Genomic DNA, 27198 nt, shown 5'->3' with positions numbered 1-27198 from the left:
AATGGAGGAACGTCATATGATACTTCGCTACCGACTTGACCGAGCCACTATACATGAACTGTGTGCCCAGCTGGAGCCAGCACTGATGTCCCCCATCCGCCAACCCACAGGAATTCCCCCTCTGGTGCAGGTTCTGTCAGTCCTCCATTTTTTGGCAAGTGGGTCTTTTCAGACAACAGTGGCCATGTCATCAGGGATGTCTCAGCCTATGTTTTCTAAGATTTTGTCCAGAGTGTTGTCTGCCCTGACAAAATACATGCGGAGCTACATTATTTTCCCAGAGGACGGTGATTTGGCCACGGTGAAGGCTGACTTCTATGCCCTTGGACATATCCCCAACATCATTGGTGCCATTGATGGGACCCATGTGGCCTTAGTACCCCCAAAAGACGACGAGCAGGTGTACAGAAACAGGAAAAGTTACCATTCGATGAATGTCCAGGTGGTCTGTTTGGCTGACCAGTACATCTCCCATGTAAATGCCAAGTTCCCTGGGTCAGTGCATGACGCGTATGTTATGCGAAATAGCAGCATCCCCTATGTGATGGAACAGCTACAGAGACACCGTGTGTGGCTAATAGGTGACTCTGGTTACCCCAACCTGCCTTGGCTACTGACCCCAGTGAGGAATCCCCGGACCAGGGCAGAGGAACGGTACAATGAGGCCCATGTGCGATCTAGGAGGATCATAGAAAGGACCTTCGGCCTCCTGAAGGCCAGGTTTAGGTGCCTGCATATGACAGGGGGATCCCTAATGTACTCACCCAAGAAGGTGTGCCAGATCATCGTAGCCTGCTGTATGCTTCACAATCTTGCATTGCGACGCCAGGTGCCTTTTCTGCTGGAGGATGGTCCAGATGGTGGTGTTGTGGAGCCTGTGGAGAGTGAAGAGGAGGAAGACGACGGGGACGACACGGACAACAGGGACACAGTCATTCAACAGTATTTTCAGTAGCACCCAGGTAAGAATCCCCCACGCCATTTTACATTTACTTCTGGCCTCCTGCATCTCTACTTTCTGTGTTTCCCCCCAGTTCCTTTCAACTGAATTGTGACTTTCCCTTGGCTTTTCAGAGCTGTATGACCCACTGCGTGACTTCTGGTTTGTTCGGCCATGGAGTAAAGCACATTGACATTGGTATGTTGTCATCACAATGTAACTGAACAATTTTGAACTGTTATGTGTAATACATTTTTTTTAAGAATACAAGCAGACTCCTGTTTTTTTAAGTGCAATTAGTGATTTATTTAAGGTGCTACATATAGGGCCATGATAGTAAAACGGTGATGGGTGGGGGTGGAGTGATGTCCATGGCAGAGTCCAGTTCTCGGTCGCACAGGTGCATTGTCCATATGCCTGTGGAAGGATGGAGCAGGGGCAGTTCAAGGTTGGACAGGGTGACGATGTGGGACAGTGGAATGACATCCGGGGGGATCTTAGGCTGGCGGGGGTCTTGGCATCCTACTCTGTCTTCCTTTGTGATCTCAGGCTCCTCTTGCGGGGTGGTTGATCTTCAGCAGGAGGTGGGGTTCTGGTGGCCTGTCGTTGTGTGGGGGCCTCCTGTCCACTAGCGCCGGCGGAGGTGGTAGGCTGTTCCTGGTCCGGGCTGGTGACAGGGGCCCTTTGGGGTGCCACATGGTCCCGCAATGTGGTGACTATTAGGTTCAGGGCCTGGACGATGTTCCTGAGCTCCTCTCTGTACCCCATGTACCGTTCCTCCTGCTGTGCCTGGATCTCCTGGAACCTGGCCAGTACCGTCGCCATCATCTCCTGGGAGCGGTGGTATGCTCCCATGATGGTGGTGAGGGCCTCTTGGAGAGTCGGTTCCCTGGGCCTGTCCCCCCCCCCTGTCGCACTGCAGCCCTCCCAGTTGCCCTGTTTCCCCGGGCCTCTGTCCCCTGGACGGTGTGCCCACTACCACTGCCCCCAGGTCCCTGTTGTTGTTGGGGTGTTGGGTCAGCCTGGGTGCCCTGTAGTGGCGGACACACCGCTGATTGACCTGTCCTGGAGACAGAGGCATGGGCCCGCTGGGTGGGAGCTGTGCTGATATTCCCAGAGGGGGTTAGGTCTGCTGTGGCCTGTGTCTGTGTGTGGGGAACCGACTGTCCAGAGGTCCCCGATGGGCCGGGCTGGTCGTCAGGTTCCAGGTCGACAGAGCTGCTGTCCTCACTGCGGGCCTGTTCTGGGGGTGGGATGGACATATCTGGACCCTCCTGGCCGGTGTGTTGGCGTTCGGGCCCTGCAGGGGTGAAAGAGTATGGTTATTGCTTCTGTGTGTTCCATGGCGTGCGATTTGTGGGTGCCCTTGTCCCCCAGTGCTGGCATTCCCTTGTGGCAGGAGTTGTGAGGGTGGTTTGTGGGGGGTATGGGTATGTGCAGTGGTCATGCATAGGTGTGGTTGTCCATGGTTTGTGTTGGCATTCAGGGTTTGGTTTTGGGTTGGGTGGGTTGTGCTGGTGAGACATTGGCAGGGAGGATGTGTGCTGGGGGGTTGGGGGTGAGGGTGGGGGTGTGGGTTGGCATGCTGGCGGTTGGGGGGGGGGAATAGTAGATGAGACTAGACTTACCAGAGTCCATTCCTCCGCCTACTCCAGCGAGGCCCGCAGGATGCAGGATGTTAAGGACCTCTTGCTCCCATGCTGTGAATTCGGGAGGGGTGGGTGGTGGTCCGCCGCCAGTCCTCTGCACAGCGATGTTGTGTCTGGAGACCATCGACCGTACCTTCCCCCGTAGGTCGTTCCAGCGCTTTCTGATGTCTTCCCGGTTTCTGGGATGCTGTCCCACAGTGTTGACCCTGTCGACAATCCTCTGCCATAGCTCCGCCTTCCTGGCTATTCTGGTGTGTTGCACCTGTGTGCCGAAGAGCTGGGGCTCTACCCTTATGATTTCCTCCACCATGACCCGGAGTTCTTGGTCCGAAAACCTTGGGTGTCTTTGGGGTGCCATGGGGTGGTGTGGATGAGGTGTGGGGTGGTGTTTGTGGTGATGTGAGTGGTGGTGTGTGGTGATGTGTGCGTAGATGTGGTGTGGTTGATGATGTTGGGTTCCTGTCTGTGTTGGGGTTTTCGGTTGCTGTTCTCTCTCTCTCTCTCTCTCTCTCTCTCTCTCTCTCTCTCTCTCTCTCTCTCTCTCTCTCTCTCTCGCCTTCTCTCCGATTTCCAACTAGTGGGGGTTTGTGGGTGATGTGGGTGTGTGTTTTATAGTTGCTTGGATGTGTGGGGGTGGTGTTTGTATGTGTATCAGGTGTGTGTATTTCAAATTGTCCAATGTGGCTGGGTTTTGAAGCTGGGTGTGTATTTTGACCGCGGCGGTGTGTACCGCCAATGGAATACCGCGGTTGAATGACCGCCGCGTGGATTCGTGGGTCGTAATGGCATGGGCGTGTTTGTGTTGGCGTGGCGGTGGAGGTTTGGTCATCTCCAGTTTATCGCTGCCCGCTGATGAGGCGGCCTTCCGTGGATGTCGGATTTTTGGCGGCTTGGCAGTTGTGGGTCAGAATGACCGTGGCGGGTTACCGCGGCCGCGGCGGTAGAATGGCGGTCTTCTGACCGGCGGTAAGTGCCTTTTACCGCCGAGGTCAGAATGACCCCCTCAATGTTTTCTAGGACTGGACAACTTTTATCGTCAGTTTATCTTAGACTTTGCGGAACAGACCAGCCAAATTACTCAAACATTAAGGAGAATTTACGCAATGGATTTGTCTGGACAAAGGCGGCTGAAACAGCTTTTCAAAGTCTAAAAAAGGCCTTCACTTAAGCACCGATACTGAGACATCCAGACACCAACCAACAATTTGTTGTTGTTACTGATGCTTCCGAAAGGGCCATCGGAGCAGTCTTACTCCAACAACAAGATGACGATGATCTAGAACATCCTGTGTTTTATCAGTCTCATGTACTCTCTGTGTCAGAACAACATAACTCAGTATTGGAAAGGAAGTTATTAGCCCTGAAGACTGCCTACCAAGAGTGGAGACAATTCCTTATGAGTTCCAAAGAACCTTTTGAGTGTGAGAACGGACCATCGGAATCTACAATGTTTACGTAACTTTCAATGCCAGAACAGTCGTCAGGCCCGTTGGGCCTTTTTCTTTGGTAAGTATGACTTCTATGTCATCTACATTCCTGGATCCCAAAACATACTGGCCGATGCTCTGTCTCACCGTTATCCAGATTGTACTCCTACCCCATCACAGTATCTACTTGAGCCTATCAAGATCATTGGTGTAGCTCAATCATTCCTGGATGAGGTACAACTGGAATATACCAACCTTTCTGAACAAGAATAGGAGGACTTAAACCCCCTAATACATAAACAGAAGGGATATTATTATTATAGGAACCTTTTGTTCCTCCCTACAAAAGGAGTACGAGAAAAGGCACTGCAGATGTGCCATGATTCTCCGGTTGCTGGTCATGGAGGCATCAAGGCCATGCAGGAATTACTCTTGCGATCTTTTTTGTGGCCTACTTGGAAATCGGATGTCGAAAGTTATGTACAGGCCTGTCCCATATGTGCCCAAGTAAAGATACCCCGTACCAGGCCAGCGGTATTACTGCTACCGTTACCTGTTCCACCTGCTCTCTGGCACACCATTTCTACCGATTTCATGTGTTCACTACCTCCATCAGCAGGAAATCGGGTTATCATGGTAACAATAGATTCCTTTACGAAAATGGCTCACTTCACTGCCCTGAAGAAATTACCTACCACACAAGAACTAAGTCAGATATTCATCCACCATATTTTTAGTCTACATGGCTCCCACACAGCAGTGTATCAGACAGGGGACCTCAGTACATCTCCCGGTTTTGGAAACATTTCTGCAGGACCTTGAACATCAATATAGCATTGCCATCTGGTTTCCATCCCCAAACCAATGGGCAAACCGAACGTCTCAACCAACGACTAGAGCAGTACCTTCACTGCTTTTGTAATTATACTCAGAGTAACTGGAACACTTACCTTCCTATCGCTGAATTCTCTTACAACAACACTGTCGATAGTGCCTCCAAGGTCACCCCCTTTTTCTGTTCCTATGGCTATCATCCTACCTCTTTTCCTACTACTCCTCAGTCTACCTCTTCTCTTCCTGCTGTCAACTCATTTTCCAAAAGACTTCAAAAGATCCATAGAATGATTCGATCTAACCTGCTGGACACTAAGAGATACATGAAACGAATGGCAGATAAAAAGCACAGGGAGGCTCCAGTGTATCACGTCCAGGATAAAGTCTGGCTTTCTTCAAAATGTTTGCCTTTGCAGCTCTCTCAGAATAAGTTTACTCCTCGTTACTACGGTCCTTTCCGTATTCTTCAGTTGATTAATCCTGTCACTGTCCATCTTCACTTACCTCGTACCTGGAAAATCCATCCAGTCTTTCATGTTTCCCAACTTAAACCCTATATGCCTGATCCTTTCTCCCGGCAGTTTCCATGTCCTCCACCCTTATTGGTGAATGATGAAGCAGAATATGAGGTACAAGAAATTTTAGACTCTTGTGTCTTTCGAAACCGTCTTCAGTATCTGATTCATTGTAAGGGTTACCCTCTTAGCGAATGCTCTTGGGAAGATGCGTCTTCTGTTCACGCCCCTCTTCTGATTTGTTACTTTCACTGCTTGTTTCCGCACAAACCTGGGGCTTCGGGTGGGACCTACTGTGGGGGAGTGACCCGAACACTCGGCTCGGACAGCGGTGCACGGCTCTAAGATGCGCCGCGCCCCCAGTCTCTCTTGCAGCATTCGAGGCCCCAAATTGGGCATGGGGCCTCATTTCTTTTCAGCGCTGCATGCCTCCTTGCACATCTAACCTTTCCTCCACTCACCTGATAATGTTGTCCTTCCTTTCTGTCACCCTCATTTGTGCTTCCCTTTATGTTTTTCCTTCTTTCCCATTATTCCCCTCTCTTCCCAGCATGCATTGGTTCCCTACTCACTATGGTTCCTTGTCCATTACTTTCTATGTGTTTTTTCCCTATCTAATATGGTGTCCTTGCACTTCCTGTTGGTCGCTTCCTGTTTTTTGGGTATTTAAGGGCTGTGATTCTTATCCTCCTTGCGCTGCAACACTTGCTGTTTGGATGGTGTTTTCTCTCCTTCTCCCTTGTGTCAGATACTGGTTACACTTTTGTTCCAGTGTTTTCCTGTTCGTTGTTTTTTATCTTATATTTTACTTATTGATTTTTGCTTTTGTTCCAGGAAATTCCTTTTTGAGTTTTTTTCCCCTTTTTAGGTTTTCTTTCCCTCTGGCACTACTTCCAAAGGACACAGACTGCCCTTGGCGTTCCTATCGCCTGCAACGCTGTGCCTACCAGACAGAGTCGCCCCTACCTAGGCCAAGGCCGAACATTCAAGAACAAGAACCTCGTCACTCGTTCAGCGGACTCCAGGCTCAAGCAACGCGTAAGTCGTGACAAAATCAGGCCCTAAGTCTTTGTTCTCTAGGGTGGCAATTTTAGTACTCATTTATGACAACTCCCCCACCACCCCCAAAGTGGTCTGTGTTATGGTGGAAATATCTATCTATCTATTTCTGAGTCAATCTGGATGAATGATCACAATGTCCAGAGCATTAATGTTAGTGGGCCCTGGAAATGAGAGAAAACCCCCTCATGGCTGCCACTTTAGCCCTGAAGGAAGTCGTAGGCAGTTTTTTAGCTGTGGGGGTGGCCACGCTCCCTAGAGAAAGAAAGTCAGTGTGTGGGATGGAGAATGGGGGACAAAGAGCAGAGCATAGAGTGGAAGGAGGAGAGAGTGGAAGAGAGGATGCGGTTTGGAGAAGAGCAGTTTGTCAGCAGCACTGCGGCAACATGAAGACTGGTCAGCGAGGCGCAGGGAGGAGCAACATGGAGAGGGTGTTATAGCTGCAGGAGGGATAAGACGGGAGGAGTGGCAATGAGCGATGTTAACCCAACTCGGGGAGAAGCAGCTGAGGTCAAGAATGCTGCAGCTGTGACATGGTAGAGTCATTGTCCAAGGCCAGTACTTGGGAAACTTCACTCACTGTTTATCGAGCTGTTAAAAGGCGATATCTCATTTATCGAAAATACTTGCTCAGTTAGTTTTCTTTTATTTGTGCATCTACTTATCACCACTCTGTTCAGAGGTAGCCTCATTAGTATTGGTGTAGCTTTTATCTTCACCATAAGAGTACCTGGTTAGTCAGGCCATGCTGTTTTGTTTTCTCCCCGAGGGCCACCTTTGTTGCAAAGAACATAACATGAAGAGACAAGGAAGACATCTCAAGGGGACAGCTTCTATCCCAGGTTCCTGGAGAACCCTGGGATTCTTTCTGATTTAAAAACATCCTAACATTTAAAGAAATAAACCACTTATGTTTTGGTTTGGTCAGAAATGGGATTCTTGCCTCAAAGGACCTATTAAGGTGGTCAAAAAGACATCGTGGCTATACGTGTCTGGGATTGGCTCCAGACGGGCCCATTGAAATCCTTCAGTAATCCTTGCCTTCTACACAAAGGATGAGATCCTAAATGAGGTCCCTGGAAGTGGCAACTGCAGGGGAGAAAGTGCAAGGCTGACAGCGTAGGTACGGGAGAGGGAGATGGAAGCGCCTACGAAGACACGGTCTAAGAAGGAAAATGGTGGTGAGGTGGGGGAAAGCTGCAAGGGTCCGGAAGGAGCCGGCCGCCAGGAGAGCAAAACCCAGGTGTGGCACCCAGGACTGAATTCTGGGAAGTGAAGACGGGCCGAGAGTCGACTGACTGGCTGTGGAGGAGAGGATTCACGGACGGGCTTTGGCCGGAGGAGCCACACCGCTGAGCCGCCATTTTGACTGCCCTGACCGGTCGGCGTGGGTCTGGAGTGGTGCTGCTAACAGGTGAGCTGGTGGAGGGGGTGCACAGCTGGAGTCCCTGGTGGGGATCGCTGGAGACCCCAGGGGTGGAGATCAGGAAGAGCCAAGCAGCCTCTGCAATGGGGGAGGAGGCTTTCGCCCACCACACGTGAGGGTTGCCAGCACTGGATAGCTGAGGATGAAGGCTGTGGGCAGTACGCGACGGGAGGCCAACTGGGAGAGTGACCCAGAGCCTGGAGCTACAGTCCAGCGAGGAAGAGAGACGGCTGCAGGGAGCAGAGAGGCGAGAGGTGCACAGCATCGGAGGAGGCGCCTTGTGCCTGGGGCCACTCGTCGAAGGTACATGTGGCCCAGTGGTTAGGGGGGAAAAAGGCCGCAGTGATACAGAACTGAATTGCCGCATGTAGGAACTGTCATCAAAAGACAGGTTTGAAATATTAGAACACAGAGACGATGTTCCCAGGGAGAGAGGCTGCCCATCCCGCGGCAGGCTTGAAAAGGCAGTGGTGCTTCTCCCTCATATGCTACACCACACTATGGCCAAAGACAAGGAGCTGAAGCCGCCCAAGCAGGGTAAAATAGAAAAATATACAAAGGCGATGGGCTCACCTGCTCGAGCTGACTCCTTTGTGCAGCTCCCAGACATGGCGGACTTATTGCTGGCCATACAACAATCCAGAACAGCCCTGGAAACCAAAGTTGATTGAGTGGCAATGGAGGTCTTGCTGCTGAGAAAAAACCTGCGCAAGGTTGAGGAACGAGTTAGAATACACAACTAATACACATGGGGATTAACTGCAATTGATACAAGCAATAACAAAAGACCTTCTCTGGAGGGTAGATGATGTGGAAAACCGCTCACGATGAAAAACTTGCGCTTTGTGGGCATTCCCGAGGGGGCGGAGGGAATTCATGGCCCTTAATTCTTGGAGGCTTGGCTGAAAACACAGTTCCCCACTGCAGACTTCTCCGCATGCTTTGTGATCAAAAAGCCCATAGAGCGTTGGCTCTGAAGCCACCAGTAGGTGCAGCACCAAGAGCCCTGATAGCGCGCTTCCTGAGTTATCATGACAGGGACATTATTCTCCGAGAGGCACGTAAGCTAAACAAAATTACCTATGAAGCCTCCATCATTCTGATCTTTCCAGATTACTCCTGTGATGTGCAGAAAAAAGATCGATCCTTTGACGCAGTCAAGGTTAATCTACGCGCAATGCAACTCAAATATATGCTGCTATTCCTGGCCAAATTGAAAGTGATACATCAAGAGAAAGCATATTTTTTCGACACGCCGGAGGAGGCATGGAACTGGATGGAAGAGAGGCCACAGATCACGGCCACACAGAGGAATATGGAGATAACACCTGGAGATGCTGTGCTGGGAGCCAGGCCCAAGAAACTAACCTCTCTGGGACAACCACCTATCAGGACATAAAGAGGATCATTTTAGAACATCTGGGTTGTGATATTTTTATAGAGCAAAGTTTCAAAAGGAGAAGTGGAACCACCAGCATATTCCTAGAGCTCTGTTTTACCGGAGTCCGTATTTGGGGAATCTGTGGTTAAATCCTAACACCATGGAAGAAGTTTTGGATAAAATGTATATGGAACTTTCTTGAAGCCCTGTCAGGCCCCATCTTGGCATGGATCCGGTAACACCCCAATGTGACAGTCGCCATGACCAGCGACTTAGCCTGTGCCTACCATAGTTCCCCCAACTTCCAAACAAACAACCCAAAGACCTATATTAATTCACCTTTAAGTTGGAAATCTCTTGCAAAGATGGGCTGGAGAAAGAAAGCAAGTGTGTGAGGTGGAGAGTAGGAGTGGAGAGCAGAGCATGGAGAGGAATAAGGGGAGCGTGGAAAAGAGGAGGCAGTTTGGAGAAGAACAGCGTGTTAGCAGCACTATGGTGATGTGAACACTGGTCAGTGAGGTGCAAGGAGGAATGACGTGGAGAGTGTGGAATAGTAGCAGGCAGGAGAAGATGGGAGGCGGCAACGGTAGCAGAGCAGGGTGGGACCTCAGCCCAACCCGGGGAGAACGCGCTGAGGTCCAGAACGCTGTGGCTCTGACATAGTGGAGCCATGGCCCAAGGCAAGTACACTAGAAACCTCACTTTTTATTTATTTGGGCTCTTAAGAGGAGATATCTCATAGGACTGTAAAAGGAACACTGGTGGTGGCAATCAGCTGGGCACCAAGGTTGTTTTCCTAATGAGGTTAATCATCACTAACTACCCGGGGTCCAGAAAAGTATCTGGAAAATACGTGTTTAATTAGTTTCTTTTATTTGTGCATCTACTTATCACCACTCTGTACAGAGGTGGCCTCATGGGTGTTGGTGAAGGTTTTACCTTGACTATAGGAAAACCAGTTAATTAAGCCATACTGATTTGTTTTCTCCACAAAGGCCACCTTAGTTGCAAAGAACCTAACATGAAGAGACACAGAAGACATCCCAAGAAACAGTTTCCCATCTTTTGTTCCTGGAGGACTCCGAAATAAACCACTTATACCTAACTTTTGCTCCTAGTTATATATGACAGTCTATTACAGTTAGTCTCCCATCAAGTCTGGAGAGGCACAATACAAAGTATTGGTAATATTGAAATAGCTTCTAGTAATGGAATATCCCTACATTGGGTTCACTGTAAACCAGTCAAATGTCTGTAAAGTTTGATTAAAAGACTAAGGGAGGCTTTTGATATGTGCCTGGATGAGTTTTCTAATGATAATGAAATTAAGGAAGCCTTTCTCTGCATTTCCAGAGGGATTAAAGATCATTTACCAGTCCTGAGTCCCACACTGTACTAAATAGAGGTGCCTGGTTTGATTCTGAGTGGTCAACGGCCTACAGGAGGCTCGAAGAAGACCTTATCCCAAGGAACACCCTTGAGGTTTGAGGATGCGAATGTAGTTCATCTTTTAAAGAGAGAAAAAAAAGCTAAAGTATGAAGTGTGAGAGTCACTACTTGAAGCAAGTAAAATTGCTAAGCCTTCGGGCATTTAGTAAATTGCCCTTTTTTAAAAGATGATAATTCACCTAGGTTATGAATTGCTATCAATGAAGCTGATTAGGTGGCTCATTTTTCAAAGATCTCTTTTGCCACCTGATTGACTCATTGAGGCCAGACTAAGCCATTGTTGAGAAATCACCAGGGTACTGCAGCTGCCTATCATTCTCCTAAGAGGAGGTCATTTGGGCCCTTACAAACAGCAAAAGCTGGAAAGTGCCAGGTCAAGACACTATACTAATTGACCTCTTTAAGGCTAATGTACCACCCTGGGGCCAATATTAACTAAGGTGCTAGTAGCCTGCTGTAGATTGAGCATTTTGAACTCGTAGTCAGACTCTCTGATAGTTCCCATTAATAAGAAGCAGAAACGCTCACACCCAGAATGTTACCGCCCTATTTCCCTAATAGGTACATTGGTGAAAGTCACAGATAGAATATTTTTGGGAAAGCTTCAAGAATGGGTGGAAAATAACAGTATTCTGTCTGATCTACAGTATGGCTTTCGTAGGGGAATGGGGACAATCAAGCATGGTCCTAATGTAAAGCTGATAATTGGGAAGTATGTTAAAGTTAGAAAGGGCCAGTTGTTTTGAGCATTTCTCAACCTAGTGAGTGTCTTTGACTGTGTAGTTCACGTTAAACTGTGGAAGATACTATCCAAGCTAGGGATCGACTGGCAGATTTGTTTCCTCAGAGAAATGTATATGTGAAGTAGGCCTGGTGTATGTTAGGGGCGAAAGCACTTGCAAATTTGGCACAGAACGGGGTTAGGCAGGGATGTGTTCTCGCACCGCTCTTATTACTCTGTACATTAACATTGTTGGTGCAGTTCTGGTTTAGCAGTGCGGGGACCTCCCTCAGATCAGGCATCACCTGATCTCAGCTCTCCTTTGTGCTGATTACACAGTGCTAATGTCTCGTACTCCCCCTGAGTCTGCAGCAGTTACTCACCTGCTTCATCAAATACACTCAAGGTTTAGGTTTGAGTGTAAACATGAGCAAACTTTTACAATGAAATGTGGGCCAAAAGCTATGAAATGTCATGATTTTAAGGTTAGTCATTTTAAATTAAGATTTATTTCCACTTTTTTATAGTTAGGGTTTTTATTTGAGGCGCATGGCTCATGGAAACAGGCTATTGGCTCTTGTAAATTGTACTTTGTAAAAGTGTTCTTTAAAATTGGTAACAAAGCTCTGCAAGAGACCTTTGAGCAGCAGCGGCCTGTCCTTACGGGCTGAGGGTCCATCTCCCACTACTTTTTTCCTGATGTGAAGAATATCTGTTGGGCTGAACAAAAGTCAGCCTGACAGATACTCTTCTGTTTCAGGTCAGGCAGCCAGGAGTTGGATATGCTGTAAATGCATAATGCACAGGCTCCTGGCTGCCTAAGCTGAACTTTGCTGGGCTGGAAAAGTCACAACCCTGTGAGCGTGACCTTTTCAGCCTAGCATAGGTGACTTAAGACCCTCCCCCTTATGATGAGGGGAAACGTCACAGATTGCTTCGGACCCATGCCCCTCAATTTTAAGCCCTGAAGTGCCCAGGGGCGAGTGTCAATCGGTGATACCTTGTCACAGAGTGGGATAGGGTCAGCAGTCTCAATGGCCCCATCCCACTCTGTGACGAGTTGGGACTGCTGCTGTCCGTCATTGGCTGACGTTAGGCTAGGCAATGAGGGAAGGCATCAATCCCATCCCTCCTGGGACCTCCGTGGCTTCCTCGTCAGAGCTACTGAGGTAAGTCTTATTCTTTTTTTAATGTTTGGTGCATGCATGTATACATGTATGTGTATTTGTTAGTGAGTGTTGTGAGTGGGTGTGTGAGTGAGTGTGACTGAATGAATGAAGTGTATGGGGGTTATTCTAACTTTGGAGGAAGTGTTAATCCGTCCCAAAAGTGACGGAAAAGTGACGGATTTACCACCAGCCGTATTACGAGTCCATTATATCCTATGGAACTCGTAATACGGCTGGTGGTATATCCGTCACTTTACCGTCACTTTTGGGACGGATTAACACTCCTCCAAAGTTAGAATAACCCCTATGTGTGCATGTCTAACCACTTCCCTCTTAAAATAACTCCCTTTGAGCAAAATAGTCACAATTTTCAGGGATAAGTGTGTCCCCCTGGCAACGTATGGGGCATGAGTGTAGGGCTATGTTAACATCAACCCCCCCACCAAACTGGCTGAGAGTGCCCTGTTAAGGAGACTCCTTCCGTTATAGTAGACAAGATCAAAGCCCAACTGATTTTGCTATGGCATAAGATTTAAGCTTGTGAGGATACCGCCTTAAAGATATTGCTAATGACTGCCATAAGTTGTCTTTACAGTTCTCATGGTTGAAAAGTATAAGCCACATATGTTTCCAATTAGGCCGGCCATATTATTTCAAAAACCCTGACTCTTTACATCAAATAAACAGGAGGGAGTGAAAAAAATGTTATATATCTTTGTCTGAAGGACTAAGGATATCCACAGAATTAGCTAAATCTAGCATCATTAATAATCAAATGATGCTCTCTACCAATGGTATGCAACTTTGTGTTAAATATGTGTACAGCCACCAACATATTTTCGTCCTGACAAAATTTAGAGTTGGCATTTTCCATCAACTTGTAACCTCCCCTAAAATCAATGTCTCGTCTGTTACCCTAGCCAAATGCTCGTGTGATGGTTTATCTGAACAAAGCAGTTTGCATATAATTTTTTTGGTACATTTCATAGGATATCATGGAAATGTTTTATTCTGCCTATCTTCCAAGACTATACATTTTAGCAGTGCCACCCTGTTTTATAAATTTTGCAACAACTGACATCTTTACCAATTTGTTGTCTATGATCTGTAATTTATATTAGGAACATTTTGGATTACAAGTATTAGTTAGTCAATAGCTTGTAGCATTGCTTTTTTAACCAATTTTGGGCAATATTATGTTCTATTTTTACTGCACTGTTACTGTATTTTATTGTATGCCTTTATGATTTTAACCAAAAGCAAATAAAGTTATTGATCCAGTGAGTCCTTAGACAATTTACTATTGCTGTGACAATAGTGATTTCCGATCAGCTTAGAAAGCTGCTCCCAATATTATTGGATTCTGCAACTACTGGGATTTTTAGCAAAAACCTTAGCAATCGGCCCCTTTGTTCACAATGAAGAACCTTACCTAGTGTGGGCTGTGGACGGCTCAGAGTTATCCTCAGGGTTGATAACCTTCTACCCGAAACAAATGATTTTGATCCGTGATAAGTCATTGTGGAATAATCAAATTCAACCTAATTGATACTCCCATTTCTGGTGCATTTTTTGAGTGCCATGGCTATAAACACATAATCCCAGATTTGACTGATCTTCCAGAACTGTCCCTTTAGATTCAAGACACTGCTTACTATTTTGTTATCCAGAAACCATTGACTGGGACACTACTTTGATACGTGCATCAGTAATTAATCAGAACAATAGTAAGATTTGGTAACAAGGGCTGGTGTATCCTGTAGTAGAATTAAAGCTGTTTCAGAACCAGAAATTATCCACTTGAAAACATAGCGTAACACACTCCTATTGTATGGTTTTAAATGCCATTCCATTTCCTCGGATGTTCACCACAATTTTTTGCCCCAAAAAAGAATGGGGAACTAATCATCTGTGTGGATGCCCAAGCTTTAAGTGGGGTAACAATTAAGAATAGATGTCATCCACATCTCAATCCTGTACTCTTGGATCAGGTCCAAAATTCCCCAATTTACACAAACTGCATTTACGTGGGGACTACCATCTGATTTGTATGTGTGAACGGGATTAATGGAAGGCTGCTTTCTGGACTAAATGTGGGCTCTATGAATAATGCATTAGGTACTTCATGAATATCTAGATGTATTTGTCACTGTTTACATCAATGATATTTTAATCTATTTTCAAATTGAACAACAGCATACATCCTATGACTAGGTGGTTCTGCAGAAGCTGCAAGAGAATGATCTGTTCACCACACTATACAAATGTGTCTTTCATACCACTCAGCTGAAATTCCTAGGATTCATATTGCCTCCTTCTGGTATCCAGATGGATAAATGGAATGTAGAAGCAACCCTGAATTTGCCACCACCCACTACGGTGAAAGATGTACAAACATTACTCAGGTTTACCAATTTGTATCAGCGCTTTATAACCCATTTCACAAAAGTACAATAACCCATCTCTCATGAAAAGGGGTAGCCTTCCATTGGTCTCGTGAGGCAGATGAGGTTATCAAATTAAGAAACAAACATTCACGACATCCCCGGTTCTTCTACACCCAGTTTCCACTCTACTTGATTTCGTAGAAGGAGACATCTCACGATATGAGGTGCGAGGGGTACTTGTGCAAATAGGGTTAACACAGGTGATATGCAACCAATTGCCTTCTCCACAAAAAAGCTCCTAGTAGGGAAATGAAATGACACCATTCCTAAGTGAGAGCTTTTGGCAATAAGCCTTGCTTTTTGAAGAGTGGAGACATTATTTATTCGGGGTCCATTACACAATCATCATCTATTCCCACCATAAACACTTACAAAAAATTAGGTTTGCTAAGGCACATACTCCCCGTCCGAGGAGGTGGGTATTATTTTTTAATGAATTCAACTTTATAATCATGTATCGCCTAGGATCAAATCTAGCTAAGGCAGACTCTCTTTCAAGAATGCCTAGACCGCATACTGGCAAAGTCCGCAATACTGATTTAACAACTGTCCCCAAAGAAATCGTTTTAGAGGCCAGTGAAACAGAGAGTTTTTGGAAGAAATCAAGAAAGCCACTGACTCTTTGGATCCCCAGGTTTGGTAAAAAGACCCTAAACCCTTCAAGGACGGTTTACCAAGAAACCTTGTCATTTATTTTCACTTCTGTGTTGAAAACTATGGTCCTGAATTGGTGCCACACTGTTCCGTTGGCAGGACTTCCAAGGGAACGCAAGAAAAAACTGAATTATTTGCGATGGGTTTGGTGGAAAACCTTGTCTAGAGATGCACAGTCCTGTGTACAGCCCTGTCCCACATATGCATAAAACAAGTTATTGCATTCCCCTCCCCCTGGTCTCTTATAACCCATGCCAGTTCCGCCAGCTACTTGGCATTCCATCAGTACTGATTTCATCACAAATTTACACTTCTAGCAGTAGTGGATTCATTAACTAAGATGTCCCACTTCATTCCTTGTAAAAAGCTTGCTTCATCCAAGGAACTAGCCAACATCTTTAGTTAGCATGTAAAGCATTTACATGATTTTCATTCTATGATAATTTCTGATCGAGGAGCCCAAGTTGTTTCCAAATTCTGTCAGGAGCTCTTCAGGTCTCTACAAATTCATTAATATTTGTCTGTGAAATATCTCAGATGTTTATTAACAATGCATACTAGTAACTGGGTTCAAGCCTTACTCCTAGCTGAATTCACTTATACTAAAATCACTCATCGCTATTGGTGTTTTGCCTTTTAATTTGCAGCTATCAAACTAACAAATTAAAAAATAAACAGTTCATCACAGATGCCCAGAATCTATGTATTTGTGGATGACATAGTGTGGTTAGCAACCAAAAACTTGCACCTCGAGAGCCCTCAACAGCTGCAGCCTTGTTTTATGGGTCCATACAAAGTAACCAAAGTTATCTAACCAGTGACATTAATGTTAGACTTGCATGATGACCTTTTTAGGCACCCTGTGTTTCATGTCTCACTCCTGAAACCTCATGCCTCTGACACGCGTTCTGAACCTCTACTTCCACCTGTCATAGTGGAAGGATATGTCAAGTCTGAAGTTCATAAGATACTGTACTCCAAACAACAAAATGGAAACTTGTTTATCTTGTGGATGGGAAGGGTTATTCCTTCAATTAACGCGCCTGTAAATACAGTGGTAATGTTCATGCCACTCATGTGGTTCAACAATTCTAAGCTGACAAACCCTGCCCAGTCAGTTGGTCTTTGGGGGTAGGTTGCACTGTCATGATGCACTCCGCTCGCTCCGTCTATGAAGGAGCTAATCCCAGTATTGCACCAAATAATATTGTCTTGTATAACTCCCCCTGCACCCTCCCTTCACTCCTGATTCCATCAGCTGGCATTCTAACACCCTAGCTCTTTCCCACCACTTCCCAATAGCTCCTTGATTCCTCTGGTCAGTCCCCTGCTTTAAAAGACCTCTTTCTGGTCTTGGTATTACGAATCTTTCAAGATCCAAATCTTGCAAGGTCTCAAGGTCCCTCGAGACTTGGAAGCCATCTTGGGCATGGCTCTCTAAATACCCCGCCCACACCTAATACCTTTGCTTGGCTTTGAGCCCTCATCATGACAAGACCTCCCACTGCGGCACTCCTGCAACAAACTATCCACACCCGGGGTTCCCTCCTACCTGTTCTTCCCTCACTTTGGCCTCCCCAAAGCAGCTTCTTCTTAGCTTGTCTCAACCTCTTCATAGCAGTTCTCCAGTGAATTTACCTAAAAGAAAGAAAGGTATAAAGAGATAAGACACTATCATCCTCAGCAACAGCCACAATCAGCACATTGAGTCTAAGAATCTCAAAACCTTTTGTGATTTTGCTAGAGTCAACGCATGAACAATTGTTATGAAGACACTGAACTTAGGGTATTGAAGGATGTAATAATACCTATTAGAGGACATTTATAGCAACTATTGGTCTAAGCTGAACATTTGTTATAACAACACTGAACTTGGGTTATTAAAGGATGTAATAATTCCTATTAAAGGACATTCAGAGAAACTATTGGTCTAAGCTGTTTCAAAGACATTGAGGCCCTCATTTTAACCTTGGTGGTAAAAGCCGCCTACCACCACGGCGAAGGCCGCCAAAAGACCGTCGTCCCGGCTTCCAGCTGTCCGCCATATTATGACCACAGACGATTTCAGCCACAAGTATGGCAGAAATCCGGCTGTGGCCATGCCAGCGGATGGCAGTAAGGTGGCGCTGCTGCCACCAGCAGCGCCACGCCAGTAGACCGCCGCCAGACGTATTATGACCAATAATACGGCCTGACGGTGTTCTGCTGGCGGTAGCAGCGCCCCGTCCAGTTCCCTGCCGGAGGACCCCCTGGAGCCAGGTAAGTCGGGTCTCCGACAGGGGAGGGGGATTGGGAGTGTTGTGTGTGCGTGTGGGGGTGTGTGACTGTGTGTGCGTGGATGCGGGTGTGTGTTGCATGTTGAATGTGTGAGTGCATGTATGGAGGTGTGAGTGCATGTATGTTGTGTTATGTGAATGCGTGTCTGCGTGTATGTTTGAAAGTGTGTGCGAATGTGTGTGTGAATGGATATATGCATGCATGCAAGCATGTGGGAATGGAGTGGTACATTGGCGGATTGGCTTAAGCCAACCCGCCAATGTCATGATATGACGGTAATTACCGCCAGCCTGTTGGCGGTACTTACCGCCACATTAACGCCGACCGACAGGGACGTAATGTCCCTCTAAATGTTTTGGGATTCAAAGCTCTTAAGACATTCAGAGACACCACAGCCAAGGACTACATACTGTCCAGAGTTCAGAAAGGGAAGGACACATCTAATGATATCCATCAAGCAATATAAAGGAGAAGTGTGAGACCTTTTTGGGTTAACTCATGGTAAGCCTAAGGTCCTAGAGAAGGGGGTGAAAAGTCAATGAGAATAGGTGATAAATGGAAGGGTGTTAAGTACTTAGGGCCTCATTTACAAGAATTTGACACATCAGCATTGATGCATCAGAATTCTTGCGCCTGCCGCAAATGCCCTAATTACTCCATAGATGCACTGTATTTACAGTACAGAGCTCGATGGCACAAGTTTTCATGAATGCACCAAAAAAAATCTGACGCATTTGTTGTAGCTAAAGGGACACATTGCTGTAGTAGCGTCGTAAAACTCACGCAACCCCAGCAATGTCTCAGGACACAGATGAGAGTCCTATGCTAAAAACCCGGCATCAATCCTTACATCTGGTCTGAGCAGGTGTAAGAAAGTCACAGAGTGATGCAGTGATAAGTTGTAAATTTCACTGCATCAGTTCTGAGTGGTTTTAACGTGGGAATCCCAACCCTGCATATAGCATACCTGATGCAGGTATAATGTGACACAGGCCTCTACAAAGTGACGCATTGGGCCCAATGGGTCAGTTTGTAGATATGAAGCAATGTGGAGCACTGATTGCTCCTCTGCTGCATCAAAAAAAATGATGCAATGGCCGCGCACGCTCCTGGTAACTGAGGCCCTTAATTTGTTGTACTGTTGTTCACTGACACCCAGGTACAGATTTGCTGCCAGTAGAGGAGACGCCCAATTCGAGAGTTGGTGTAATCCCTTCCACATCCAGAAGCTGAGAGGGTCACCCCGTCGAATCCTTGTCACTATCCTACCCCAATGCCCCTAAGAATAACATGACAACACTCATGAATATGTGCATTTTGACTGTTAAACTTAAGAGGTTTGGAAGGATTCTATTCACTCCCACAGAGACCTGGCCTTCAGGTGAGTGGTATCTTGACAGGTTCAAGGCAAGTAAGTCCAATTTTCCTTCTTCAGACAGTAGGGCAGTCCTCCCAGCAGCAGGGAATTCATTCTTCTGAATCTTTCACAGGTCTAGGAGTATCCTGATACTAGGTTCTGACGGTTCCATTTATATACTTGGTGGCAGCCTTTCCCTGACTTACCCCCGAAACTGGTTCTGGGCAGTTCTTCCCCTTCTTCTGGTCCTGACTCCAAATTGTCTTAGGGCAACTAAGGCAAGAGCAATCCTGGTGTCAGGTTCCTTTGTGTGTGCTGCAGGCAGGTCTCTTTGAAATGAAATAATGGCAGGGTACAGCTCCTCCACAGCCATCTATGAGGAAGACCCTCTCCCCTCACACCTAGGATCCGTTTGTATCACTGTCTGGAAGCAATCCACAACCTACATACACCTTTACCATTCATGCGTTTACAATGGAATTTGTTGTAAAGGCATGTGTGGTAAAGGTATATAAGTGGTAAAGGCATGCATGGTTAGGCTATCCATGGTAAAGGCATTGCTTTGATGCGTTGTAAGTGATGTTTCCCGAATGACTCAGCTGCACAAGCTTCAAAGGGGCATCTTCAGTCACAAGCAGATGTAACTCACACCTAGGCTTGTGTTTCCTCTTGTCTTGATAGTAAGGATGACACCAATCCCAATAGAGGGAACACCTCTTTTTAGAACAGGTTTGCTAGGGGATTCTCCCGTTTCCATAGGCACTCACCAGGTGTGTGCCCAGAGCATTTCCCAAAAGAAGATAGCTTCAGCCATGTTGGATTTTGGAAGAGCAGTGTACTGTGGGATTGCTTTGGGCCAAACCCACAGGGAATGATGTAAAAGGGGGTAGGGTAGGAAACTGTTTTCTGTTGCTCAGAGTGTCTTCCCCACCCACAAGCTAGTGCCAGGCATAAATGTGGAACTTTGGATACCTTCTTCAGAACACATCTAGGCCTGTAGAAGATGAAGAAGGACTTCACCTACTGATGAACCTGTTAAGAGAGCCCCAAAGGGCTGGACCTGCTCCCACTTGTACCTAGGGCAAAGCAGTGGACACCAAGGGTCAGTTGGCTGACTTCATGTTAAGCTACAGGGTCACAAATGCTGCAGGAAACCTTTATCTAAGAGCCCAACTGGCCAGTTTCAGCTGGACTTACCCTGGACCCTTCAGATGGTTTCCAGGAGAGTGAGTCCTAACTGTGAGTTAGTGGCCTGGAAATTGGCTACTGTTAGTGTGTAGTCCTCTGCTCCCTAAACCTGCAAAACTGGACACTTAGAAACTTTTTTAGAACTTTTCTGCTAGACAACCAGCGGAGACCAGGACTGATGACGAAGTCGCAGCCACCAACATCAAATTGCTGTATAGGGCTTCACCGAGGCCATTGTCAAACAGCATCTGACTCACCAACATCTTCCTGGGCACTGATTTTGGACTTCAGTCAGTTCAAGCATCCCGCTATAGATGACAACTGCCCTAAGTATCCCACCAGAGCTGAGGCTCACACTAAGGGCCTGCGCTGCGTCAGGCCACTATCTTCGACCCCTCCTTTGGACCCAGCCTGCAGCCCAACCTGCTGGCGATACTTCAGCGAGGACTATTCTCCAGAAAATCTTCAAAGTCAGAAGGTAAGCTTTCCATTAGGAAGAACCTGGTCCCTGCACCCAACTGGAAGTAGCTTGCAGCCACACTTAACTTTTCACCTGGCTCCGGTCTAGCGTGACCAGATAACGTTATTGGTGCTTGGTGCTTTTAGGCGCTACTTTGACTTAAAATTCTAAAAATCATATCTCCGGTTCCTTACATCCTATTTTTGTTGTTTTTATATCTCTTTACTCATTACATTGGACTATTTATATAAATTGGAATCTGGTTTTTATTGACCTGTGTTTCATTTACTGTTTTTCTGCTGGTACTTGTTTTGCACATTTCCACTGTAGCACTTTCTGCTCTGTGCTACAGATAACAAGGGTTGAGCTCAGGTTTAAATTTTTGAGAACTAACTGGACCTGGTATGGAATTGCTGTATTATTACTTGGTGAGGACTCACACCGCCTCCAACTAATAATCCACTTTCTCACAACCTTCAACATTGGTGTCATGTTCAGCTAAAATATTAATTAAGCATAAACCTATCTTCCATATTCAGACAAATGTATGGGAAGTAATGTTCACATCAGAAACATTAATGTTTTAATATCTGCCATTACATAATTAATTGCTTTTCTTTCTTTGTTCTTATCTACTTCCCTGTAGCTGAGTGTCCATGCCATGAAAAAGATCTAGTGGGCCACAGCTAAGAGTGTGCACCATCTGGGGATTTAGAGGCGCCACTCTGTTTATTTAGGGAGCGTTGGGATAGCTTTTGGCTGTGGAAGCGCTTTGCAGCGCTCCACATGGTGGGAAGGTTCTTCAAGTAAAAAATAACGGTGTAAGGCTTATTGACCCTCCGTGTTTGGTGACATTCTTGGCATGGCATATACTGACTTCACTAAGGGGCTGGAGGCCCAGGAGGAAAGACAAGGGGGTGTTGTTCTGTGTCTTGACAGTGCTTTGTGTAACAATACTAATCATTCTTCCATCAACGGAGCTCAGTTACATTGTGATAGGCTGTGCGTTTGTGCTATATTCAGAGTTGACATACGTACCTTCATCATTGATGTTTTGTGTGAGCTTGAACAAGGACCTCTGCCCACTGATATTCTGCAAAGTATGCACAGGCCAAGTACATAGTCTTCAAGATGTATGGTGAGACAATTGTCCAGGCTTCAGATACAATGTCATAGGTTGCATGTATGGACAATTCACTATGACATTGCTAACAAGTAATGTCCAGTTGAAAATTATTAAGCAACTTGTTGACATTTCGGAGGCATTCCGGTGGTGTATGTGCATAAATCTGTCATGTGAATTGTGTGTTAAATGAGCATTGCCAAATGTGGCATGCTTATATTCACAGTTCTGTCCACTGTGTGTGCATCCATGAGTATTGCCTGAGTGTAAACAAAGATGTCCTGTGTAAAAAGTTCAGTCTCTCACATAGGATTGTTTTCCAAGTAAGCCATATTAGACGCCATTGAAGAGTTGTGCCTAGTTTTTCACTGGTTCTTAACATCCAATAAAGCCTATGAATTTGCAGTGAAACTGCCAGGAATACGTTTTAGTGTGTGTATGTTTTTCAGAGCGGTGTAAATGTAATTTCTGAGAGGTTAATAATTAGGAGGCACCCAGCCTTTTTTTAAGGAACTTTGTTCAAACAGTTTGACTCGTTGTCCAAATTTGTAGTTGTTTGTTTAATAGACAGCAATGGACTCTAGATGTTGTTCTTTCTTTTGGGTAGTCACAATCCTGACCCCGCTGGCCATTGCAAGCCAATTCAGTACTGTAGGACCCAAAATTGTTGTGTTATTCAGTGCATCTTGTGACCCCCATTGTCAGATGGCACAGTGTTTTTCTCTCAGGAACAATTCTACAAACATTTTTATTGGTAGTTTGATTTGTTAACTCTAAGGTGACATATTTTCTGATATCACACTACCTACTCTTTCTGCAGACGATTAAGATTGCTTAGATTTATTCAGAACATCTTTGTTGTAAGTATATTTTGATATTTCCCTTTGTACATTATAACTGATGTTTGATTAGCTTCAGCTACTTCCAGAGCAAGGAAAGGAGCCATTGGGCATCCTGCTGGGGATCAGCAGGAGAACTACATATGTTCTAAGCTTGGCCATTATTAACCCTTAGGGAGGCTGGTCTGGAGTCCTCTTCAGAGACTGACTTGGAGGGCTCCAATTCTAGGCAGCCCTTTGTGGTTACAGTTGAACAGCGTGTCTTTTCATCAGAGCCCGTGGCTCCCAACTGCACCATCAGCACCACCTTCATGCCTTCTCCCTCACTCTGAGGCAGCCACCAGAACAAAGACCTAGAAATGTGGTCTACTTCGCCAGACATTTCACCACCTGCTCCCATTAGGCAAGTGCTGAGGTGTGAGGAGGAACTGCTGTTGTTATGAGATATCTTTGTGGAGCACAAAGCATTGATGGCTGCTTACCAATGAGTGAATCAGATTGGGTCAGATGACTTGATATCCTAGGGCACATCTGCTCTGTGTGGTCTGCCTCACAGAGAGGTTCCGAGATGGGCGGTGGCTCCTCAGGCATTTGCTTTCAGGACATTTGCCCAAAGATCTGGCTCCCCTGAGTTTCCATTGTTGGTTCGTCACATCGTTCCCCTCAGATTTTGCAAACCCCGTCTTCAACTAGAGTTGCCCAGACTAACATCTGCTCTGGAAAATGGACAGCCCCCTAAAGAGGAAGACCAGCAATATTTTAAAAGGAAAGTACACAGGCTGGAGCACTGCACAGACTTCTTTATAGTTTTGATTGACAATTTCTCCTCAATTAATGTGGAAATTTTGGAGCTGTGAGAAAAAACTTCCCCCACGGTCATAAAAGGAACTGTGGTAGGACGATTCTCCCATGATGCACAAAGGAACTGTGATTAAACCAACTAATGATACTAATACACCTTTAATGAGTGCATATATTTTGCTTACACATGTCTTTTTTGTATTTCAATTTACTTGTGAAACAACCTAAATGTTTGATGGGTTAACTTCCATAAGCCACACTTTGATCAGGTTTACACAAAGATGTCTTCACATGAATATTGTTTATATAATTATTTTGGAACCAACCTTATTTTTGCCCTCCAACCCTCACCCGAGACATAAAGCATGCAAACACATTTGCCTTCACATTTCAGCTCATTATTGGAACAATCACAAATGCTCCATTTATTAGTAGAACGGTAGCTCCACATCCTACATTTGTACAATCGTTATCCTGAGACACTGCTATTTCTCATACTTTGCCACACTCCTTGGTATAGTGCCCACTTCTACTGCATGACTTACATTCTACCTTCCATGCAGGACATTCTTTATTGCTGGCTACATATTCTTGATTTCCCCACCTATAACATTAAACTGTAAGTTTACATTTACAATTTCCTTTTAGGTATTTTTTGTCTATTTTGTGTACACTGTCACAGTGATTATTGCCCTTTTTTGTTGACCTCTAAATTGACTATGGAATATTCTGTTTTCGTTGCAGTAATTATAACTTCATCAAGGCTAGGGTCACCTTTCTGCCATAACACTTCTTTTATACTGTCTTGTGTTGCAACCCAACGTAACTTCGTAACTTTTTTAACGTCAATCTAAATTTGCATGTGTGGGCCAATCTACTTAAATCTGTATCATAACATACTACTTTCTCACCTTCTTTTTGTACTCTCTTCCCAAAGTGATGTTTTGCCAATATCACACTCACTTTTGGAAGGTAGTGCAAATCTAATTTCTTCAAACATATCTTGTATTCATTTGAGCCTGTGGCTTCTTCTTCGGTTAAATTTAAAAGATGGTCATATACCTCTCGACCCTCCTGACCTAGACAGTGCATCAAACCTTTTCCTTTCAGCGGTTGATGGCATTCCCCATGCACGCCCAGAGTGGCAAAATAGCTTTTTTCCATATAGCCCATGTTCAAACAACAAGACACCAGAAGATATTAAAAAATAGTGGAGCCGTTACATTTTGAGTATTGAAATTAAGACAGAGATATCAAAGAGAACAAAAACACAAGTCCTGCATAACAATGCACATATTGTCAAAGTTGAAGTTAGATTTCAGGTGTATGCAGCAATGCACAAATCTGTCTGGGGGATTCCTCTCCTCCTCTAGTCTTCACCAGGCAGGCCTGGGCCTTCCAAAACAGAAGCCAGGGTCCTCCATGTAATGAACTATCGGAGGCACACTTTCGGTCCAGCACTATTACATCTATGCATTGTATCCTTACATGTAGACATGCATTCTGCACACATACTCTGTCTGAGCCCAGTGTTCAACACAGAAGCTATCATTAGCCATGTGTGTTGTTTACAAGCTTACACACACCATATGCACGCTGCACAACACTTCACCCTTTATGTATTGTACTTCACACAAGTACACATACACTCAGCACTTGCTCTCATTGCGTATGCACTTCACAGCACTGCATCATTCACGTCATGGATTCCGCAGAGGCACACACACACCCAGTACATGTACTAACCACACATGCACTGTACAGTACTGCTCTATCCATTTACTGTACCCTTTCTAGGCACACATATACCCAGCGCAGAGTCACTTCTCCCACACTGTGCAGAACTCCACATTTACCTGATGTAGGCCAAGAGTGAGTTAAGTACACAGCAGTGGAATTTTCAAAAGGTGAGTTGGAATGTAAGCCTCATTCCAGTAACAGTGTAAAAAGGTCATGTTCACTACTACTGATCACCATATGATATGAAGCCAACACCGTGTGCTGCTTAGCTCATGATGAAGGCAGTAGCCTTCCATCACTGTGAAGGATCTGAGAGTGATGAGAGGAGGATCACCTTGTCATGGCCAGGCTAAAGCTGAAGAAAACACGGATGAAACAGACAAATAAATGCAAGCGATATAACATAACTCTCCTCAAAGATGTCTCATTATGCGGAGGTAGTCTTGATTAAATCAGCAATCTATCCATAAACACATTCTCTCCTCTGTTTCTTTTCTCATCCTGATTTTTATTTTTGTAATTGTTTGTTTTCCTTTTGCCTAAGAACTTAATCCTAATTGTTCAGGGCTTTGTACTGCCCAGATGAGGGTTTATCTCAAACACGACACGCTGCAAATTCCTATTCTTTTTCAAATCAAAGTTCCTTTCCCAGGAAACTGCAACTTTTTATTATATTCAGTGGTTCTATTCTATTCTGTAAGCCACAGGCAAATATGCAATCCTGGGTTCACCAACATAGATGGAAAAGGGCTACCAACTGGGGATGAAGTATTTCCTCCAAGGGCAGGAATGGCATACTTATTCAAATGTGCACCTATTGTATTCTCGACCTAGTGCTTACAATGTGCATAAGACTAGCACAACTAATCACAATGCCATTCAAGGCAACAAAACGAGACAAACACAATACATAATGTCAATAACCAAAACAAATAAACCCTTTGTCTATCTACTGGGATGCAGTACAGAAGCCCAAACTCACCACAGAAAATGGACAGCACCTTCAGTGTTAAGGCTCTTGACCGGCGGAAACTGACCATTAAAGTCAGTGTATCTATGAGCGGCATGGCCTGATGCTGATGGGATCAATTTGAGACTTCAGCGATCCTGACCAACACCCCCATCCACCGGTATCCTGCAGTTCGTCATAGAGATATATGGAAGGTCTGCCCCCATTCCTGGCACCAGGAGATGGAACTATTGCTGCCCCCTACCTTCGAGTCGGCCCTTGCTGAGAGAGGCCTGAGTGACCTCGCGCTATGCTTCCAAGACCGTGGCGACGTGACCCTGATAAGCTGGGAGAGCAGGATGACTGGGGGTGATTCTCCTGCGACAAATCTTAGTTGCTGGCTCTGCCAAACCCTAAGCGGCCGAACTGATGGCTACGGTGATACTGGGAGAGCAAGGAGTTGCAGAGTGTATCGACCCCTTTGATGGCTGGGTGGCCCTTGGGATCCGGAGATGGCAGTGTGAAAGAGCTGCATGACCCTGGAGATTAAGCATCAAGAACTCCCAGCTTTGAGATAAGTGATGGGGCGTCACAGTAGAGATTACCTGGAACATGCTGTTTACAGCTGCACAATTTGAGCAGCAAGGTGAGGTACCTATTGCTTAGTTGCTGTGGGCCACGAAAAGGTGGGCAGGTCACAACCCTGAAAGGGCCACCTTGATTAATCTCTGTAGATTTCCTGAATATAGATACTATTGGGGAGATCATCTGAGAGGCAGATGTGGCACTGCCT

General features: G+C 45.7%; 1 long non-coding RNA gene across 1 annotated transcript in view; it reads right to left on the bottom strand.

The window, feature by feature from the left end:
• Positions 1 to 27198, bottom strand: part of LOC138283722 (uncharacterized) — a 120364-nt gene that overhangs the window by 14094 nt on the left and 79072 nt on the right. The window contains exon 2 of the long non-coding RNA XR_011201299.1: positions 17224 to 17309. This is a non-coding gene — a long non-coding RNA (uncharacterized lncRNA). The remainder of the gene's footprint in view (positions 1 to 17223; positions 17310 to 27198) is intronic.

Source organism: Pleurodeles waltl, chromosome 1_1, assembly GCF_031143425.1.
Source record: "Pleurodeles waltl isolate 20211129_DDA chromosome 1_1, aPleWal1.hap1.20221129, whole genome shotgun sequence".
In the NCBI taxonomy this organism is placed as follows: Eukaryota; Metazoa; Chordata; class Amphibia; order Caudata; family Salamandridae; genus Pleurodeles; species Pleurodeles waltl.
Note: the sequence above shows the minus strand (reverse complement) of the source record. Positions and strands in the feature narration are given on the sequence as shown.